This window comes from Gastrolobium bilobum, unplaced genomic scaffold (assembly GCF_033153095.1).
Source record: "Gastrolobium bilobum isolate Gb01-03AN ecotype WA unplaced genomic scaffold, APGP_CSIRO_Gbil_v1 utg35675, whole genome shotgun sequence".
Classification (NCBI taxonomy): domain Eukaryota; kingdom Viridiplantae; phylum Streptophyta; class Magnoliopsida; order Fabales; family Fabaceae; genus Gastrolobium; species Gastrolobium bilobum.
Window position 1 is genome coordinate 110,434 of NW_026895600.1, and position 7,057 is coordinate 117,490.

At 32.6% G+C, this 7,057-nt stretch overlaps 1 long non-coding RNA gene across 1 annotated transcript; it reads right to left on the minus strand.

The window, feature by feature from the left end:
• Positions 1-5,571: 5,571 nt before the first annotated feature.
• On the minus strand, positions 5,572-6,672 carry LOC133318631 (uncharacterized). The gene is made up of 3 exons (XR_009752494.1): positions 6,461-6,672; positions 6,007-6,089; positions 5,572-5,674 (listed from the first exon to the last, which is right to left on the minus strand). It is a non-coding gene; the product is annotated as an uncharacterized LOC133318631 (long non-coding RNA).
• Positions 6,673-7,057: the final 385 nt, after the last annotated feature.

Genomic DNA, 7,057 nt, shown 5'->3' on the forward strand with positions numbered 1-7,057 from the left:
ATGGCCTTAATTTTCTTGCCTAGTTAAAGTTCAACTTCAGGCTTAAATTCTTTGAACATGTCCAATGATTGTGATTTCTCACTAATAAAATACAGGTAACAAATCTTGAATAGTCGTCTATAAATGTGATAAAGTATTGTTGACCATTCCAAGAAGCTGTAGGGAATGGTCCATAAATATCCGTATGAATTAGTTTTAAGTTGTCTAATGCCCTGTTGGAACCTATTATCCTTATGTTCCTCTATGTCCCCTTTATGCATTCAATGTACACGTCAAAATCATCCAGATTAAGGGGTTCAAGAATTCCATCATTCATAAGCCTCTAAATTCTCTTTTAGAGATATTACCTAAACGCTTATGCCACAGAATGTCAGAATTCTCATTTAATTTTTGCTTTGTACCTTGTGCACTTAAGTGCATTATTTCATTATCAGTAGCTACCGTATCAAGCATGTAAAGATTATCAATCAAAGAACCAGCACCAATAATATTTGAATTAAGAGAAAGACAAACTTTAGTATTTCCAAATGAACAAGAATAACTAGATTTGTCCAAACTTAAAATAGAAATTAAGTTCCTTGTAAATGATCGTACAACAAATGTCTCAATCAAATCCAGATAAACACCAGTCTTTAACAATAATATAATATTCCCTATAGCTTGAACTGCAACCTTCTGCCATCGTCCACAAAGATGTTTCTCTCAACATCACTTGACGGTCAGCTCCACAGGAAACTCTGCGTAGTCATACTTATGTGAGTAGTATCACCAGAATCTACGCACCAAGTATCAACAGGCACAAAAGCTAAATTAATTTCAGAATAAACAAAAGAGAGAGAGTCATACCCTTCTTTACGCGCCATGCCAGATATTTGAAGCACTCTTTCTTCATGTGTCCAGATTTCCTACCAAAGAAGCAAGTGAATTCCTAATCCTGCTTCTTTTATTTCTTTTGCATGGGAAAAGCTTCTGCATTATTCTTAACTCTCTTATTTTTCTTGCCTTGAGAAGATGATGCCAAGTGAGCACTATCAGTCTTTTCTCGTTGTAACCTATCTTCCTCTTGGACACAGTGAGCAATGAGCTCATTAAGAGTTCATTTTCCCTTTGGCTCACTATAAATTGACCGTATTGTGCAGGAAGAGAGATTATAACTAATTACATGAGCAACTCAGATGGCAGCTCTAACTTTAATGCCTTTAGTTTTCTAGCAAGGTTATACATTTCCATAATGTACTCCCTTATGCTTCCCTTTCCATTATACCTCATAGTAATGAGTTTGGACAAGGTTTGACCAATTTCAACCTTTTCATTTAGAGCAAAGTATTGCTCGAGTTCCTTCAGAAACATCTTGGCATCAATAGTCTCAACTATCGAGCCCTTAAACGCCTCTGGAACAGAGCGTTTCATGATCATCAGACACATGCAATTTGAGCGTCCCAGTTCTCAACCTTATCTGTATTCGGTTTTCTGGAGTAGAAGTGGATTTCTCAGTCCTTAGCGCATTGTCTAAATTCATGCAGTTGAGAACAATTTCCACATTCTCTTTCCACATCTTGAAATTTTCCCATTTAGCAAGGGCATCATATTCACTTGAGCAACAAAGTTAGCAGAAGTAGCATAAACTGTATAAAGAACAAAACAAGATAACATACTTATAACAGTCATATCATGTATATATTTAAACACCATCATAATCATATTACATACATAATATTGACAAATAATTTGAAGTCAAATGAGTTTATTTACAAGATACCTAGCACAACATTGACATTCAGTCTTTGGACAAAAATATCAACTTGTAAGAGGAACTCTCAAAGCAATAATCAAACATTGACAATAAGTCCTGTCAAACCATAGCCTTCCTTTGGGCTGACTATGACTCACATGATGAAGTCTTAATAATTGTCACATATTTATTACCACATATATGTCCATTATTTGGTCAAATAATAACCTTTCTTTGGGCCGATTATTATTTGCATAAGCAACAAACACACACATGATCACACAACATATATTATTTGGCCAAACAACTACCTTCCTTTGGGCCAATAATTATTCGCATAAATAATATACATATATATGATCAACATATTTGAAATCAAGTTAACCTTTATAAATTTGGCCACTTTGGCAGTTATCAAATCTATCATATTCAATTTCAAATAGAAACCTTTAGGGATAATAAACCCATTTAAAAATAAAATACAAAAATAAAGAAAATTATTCTTTATCAATCCTCAATGTACATATATACATATTATACCATTATACCAATAACAATAAATACCTTTTCATTATACGGCTTAAAAATGATGCACAATCGACACACAGGTATGCTTTTTCAAATGAAAGCTTCAAAATGATGCACAATACCAAAAAAAAATTATATTTAGCTTTTAACAAAGAATATCAAATATAAGGAAAACCCCAAAGTCCAAAATTTTCTACGAGAATTCATTGTTCATTCAAATTCTCAATTCAAACAACAAATGCTTATAAATTATAAAGCCAAAAAATTTCAAATATTACATTTTTATGCAGATTCAAAAGTTTAAATAATAAACCCTTATTAAATTGTGAATCCTAGATTTTCAAAAGATTGTAACTTTTGTTCCAAAACCAAAAATTACCGTCAGGGAACAAAAATAACACTACATAGCTAATACAAAATACATGAGATGAAACCCAGTTTCAAAAACTTTATTGCCAAAAGACAATAAAGCAAAATTTTTCATGATTCAACATATATAAAAATCACAAACTTAGTGTGTTGTCTCTCTCTTGATGGGGAAGAGAAACTAGGATTGTTATTATTTGACATATTAGGGACCATAACCCTTTATAGTATTTTCTTTACTGTTGGGCCAGTAAGCTCTCATTATACCTAGTTGGTCCAACACTGGTATCCACTCATTTGTCCCACACTTACTTAGGAATCTATTTGTGCATCTTTATTTGATCGCTTTAATTTACCCAATATATATTAAATAGCATAATATAATTATTTATACAATATGTAGCTCACAAACACATTAGGAAATATAATTTCCTAACAATATCAAATTCCATGACGCGAATAACCTGAAAGAATCCACAAATATGACATGAATTTTTTCGTGTTATTTTTTTTCAAATACAAACACGAAACAAATTGAAAAATTGGTCAACCCAAACACGAATTTCCTGTATGTTTGTTGATGAATGCAAGCACAAACATATTTTAAAAGTCACACGTGCTCTATGCTTTCAATCCCAAATTCCCTTATCATATTGGAAATGTGTTCTTACAATTGTCTATCTCATTAACCACATTTTTCCATCTCTCAGACTATGTTTGTTCCACTTCTAACAGCCATCCAATTTCGGCTCACCTCTCTTATTCTAAACTCTCCTCCTCACATCATGCCTTTATTAATGCCATCTCTTCTCATTATGTTCCTCCAACCTATGCTAAATGTAATATCCCAAAGGACAGGCAAGGGCAAGGAGTGATCGCCAGTGCAAAAAAGGTACGGACAATGAGCAACTCATGCTAAATTTTGTAGCTGGAGAGTACATGAATGAATCAAATCAACACTCGAAAGAGAGGGATTTTAGAGACTATGTTGGTATGAGACGGTACAGTTGGGGATAACTTATAAGAATTAATTTGACAGCCCAAAACAGAAGAACTCCATAGTTAAGCGTGCTTGACTTGGAGTAATTCTGTGATGGGTGATCTCCTGGAAAATTTTCACAGGAAGTGTGTGAGTGAGAACAAAATACGCTGAAAAGCCACGTGTTAGTTTGTTGGGATAATCATTATTCCTTGCAAGTTGTCGGGCGTTACACTGAGGCCTCTCAACTTCTGGAAAAGTGTATTGCCATGTGTACTAAACTCTCTACTCTCAAACAAAATAATACTTGGAATATTGTTTTTCTCCCACCTAGCAAAAATCCTTTTGGTTGTAAGTGGGCATATCATGTCAAATACAACTCAGATGGACATCTTGAAAAGTACAAAGCCCAACTAGTTGCTAAAGGCTTCACTCAACAAGAAGGCCTTGATTTCATGGGAAGAACTTTTCTAGTGGCTAAAATTACTATTATTCATATGATACCTCCTCTTTTCGCCATCAATCATTAGCATCTCATTCATTTGGATGTCAATAATGTGTTTTTGCATGGTGAACTATCTAAAAAAGTCTACATGGTTTTGCCTTCTGATTATCTTAAACAGGGGGAGTTATTGCCACGAAATGTTTTTTGCAAGCTCCACTAACCTCTTTATGGTCTGAAATATGCCTTTTAAACAGTGGTTTGCCACGTTTTCTTCGACCTTTGTTTATGAATTGCTCTAATGACTATTTTATGGTTATAATGGTGTATGTTGATGATATTATTATATTCTATAATGATATTACTCGGATAGAGCATCTCACTACCTTTTCGGACAAAAAATTCAGGTTGAAGAACCTTGGTTCATTGAATTACTTCTTAGGCCTTGAAGTTGCTCATTCATCTGAAGGTATTTCTATCTGCCAAAGGCAATACACCCTGTAAATTCTATATGATGTTGGTTATCTTGGTTGCAAACCCAAGACTACATCAATGGAGTCGAATCCCAAACTCTCTATGAATGAAGGTGAACTTATTCAAGATCCCAGCTAATATAGAAGACTAGTTTATTGGTTGCTTTATTTAACTATCATAAGGCATGGAATTTGTTATAATGTTAATCACCTTAGTCAATTCTTGTCTGCTCCTAGAGTTCCCCATTTGCAGGTTGCTTTATAGAATTCTTTGATACTTAAAGTATAATGCTGGTCCAGGTTTACTTTTCTTGTTGAGTTCTTCCTCTCAACTCAATGTTTTTTTTTTTTTAGATTAGGCCTCATGTCTTGATAGTCGTAGATCTACTTTTGGTTTTTGTGTTTTCTTGGCCAATTATTTGATTAGCTAGAAATCCAAAAAGCAATCCACACTACAAAAAAATGCTATTTAGCCACATTTAAAAATGTGGCAAACAATAATAAAAAATTTGGCTAACAAATTTTACCACACTTTTATTGAATGTGTCTAAAAGTGGTGTTGCAATAATTTAACCACATTATTTTATTCATTTAGCCACATTTTGACCGAGTGTGGTAGCCTTTTTTTAGCCACAATTATTGTTCATTTAGCCACTTTACAAATATGGTTAAATTATATAATTTGCCACAATAAAAGCATGTGGCTAATTATGTCTGAAATTTTTTATTAGCCACATTATAAATGTGGCTAAATATATAAAAAAAATTCATTAAAATTATTTCAAATTTAATAAATCTTACAATAATAAAAAAAAATATTGAAAGTAGCTCAAGGCAAAGTAGTGAACACGGTAAAATATAAACCAAACTCCAAACCTTATGTCATTGAAGAATTTATAGACATCAAGTTTTCAATTCATATAAACTAATCAATTTTTCTACGAATATTGCACAAGGAAAATAATTGCCAAATAAAACTATTCAGAAATTTGGCATGGAATGTCTGTATAAAAAATCATCTTCTTTTATGTAACCAATTTTTTTTCGTAGTTCCATTAAAAAAATATGACAATACAATTTTTTTCATATTATCCTTCCTAAACTTGTTCTTGTATGCGTTGTAATCCTTTGAAGCATTATCTATCTCATCAAACCTGCACAGAAAATACTAAACTTTAGCTTGATGATAAGACAAAAATCAAACATTGAGCTAGTTCACACCTGCAAACCCAATTTTATGCAGTACAATACAATCATTTAAAACTTAGAAATATTCCACTAGCGATTAAAACTCCAGCTTTCTTATTGCAATTATTAACAACTAAACCAAGCTTTCAATTCCTTAAAGCAACACTCTAGTGTTCAGTAACTAACTGTGAATTTTCAAAATTTATTTTGAAATATAAAAAAGCAGAGTAACTATTAATAATGAAACGACAAGCACTACAAGGAACAAACAAGCATGTGTGGTCATCCAGAGACTGACAACAACAAAGTCGTAAAGTTCTGAATTCCCAAGAAAATATTTCTTTGGACAGGGGGTTTCTCCCAATCTTCTGGCCTGCTTACCTGAAGACAAAAAAAAAAACAAAATCAGTATTCCTAATACTAATAACTGAAAATTCAACTACCTTAAGTCGATGACCATATAGCAATGCCGAAATATACATGGGATGATAGATCAAATTTACCAAAAATCTTGACAATTTTGCAAACTTAGCAAAGTATGTACAAGCAGTTAAGGCAAAGCACACCGGACATTAATAATTTTAAATCCCTCATATGTTCACAAATCAAGAAGAGATTATATTTTCTCACCAACAAAAATATTTTGAAAAACAAAACCAGTAATTTGCAAAAAGAAAATAAAAAAACCCTAAAAATAGAGAAACTTGATTAAATTAAAATGAATTGGTAAATTAATTTGAATAAAATAAAACCTGAACAAGAATGTGGTGGTGGAAGAAAGATCTTGTGATAAAGGGAAGAGCAAAGCCTGCGGGCACTAGAAGCGATGATCGACGATCTTCGAGAGTCAACCATTTTTCTTGTTAGGGTTTCTCAATGTTGTTTAGGTTCTCCAAAATAGTCATTTGCGGAACTTGTTGAACCCTCCTTCGCCTTTGCAAAGCTTATCCTCACTCGCTATCGCCATGAGAGAGAAAGGTAGAGAGTGAAAAAATCGAAGGAGTTTCAAATTCAAGAAAGGGTACAAAATAATGATTTTAATTGTAGAGAGAGAAAGAGAAGAAATAAAATAAAATGGAGAAACTAAAATAAGAAAAGAAAATTTTGAGTGAATAGATCGAGCTAGATGCGCTATCTTGCGACATTCACTTTTGTGTGGCATATTTGGGATTCTTTATAATATTAGCAACAATTTTTATACATGTAGTTAATTAAATGTCGACGAATGCCATATTTTTTGTAGTGCCATAGTAACTGTTGGATATTTGTTATATCCCAATTGTTTAATTGATTTAAAATTTGTTTTGAGGATTACAATCAATTTAATGTTAATTTAATTGATAATATTT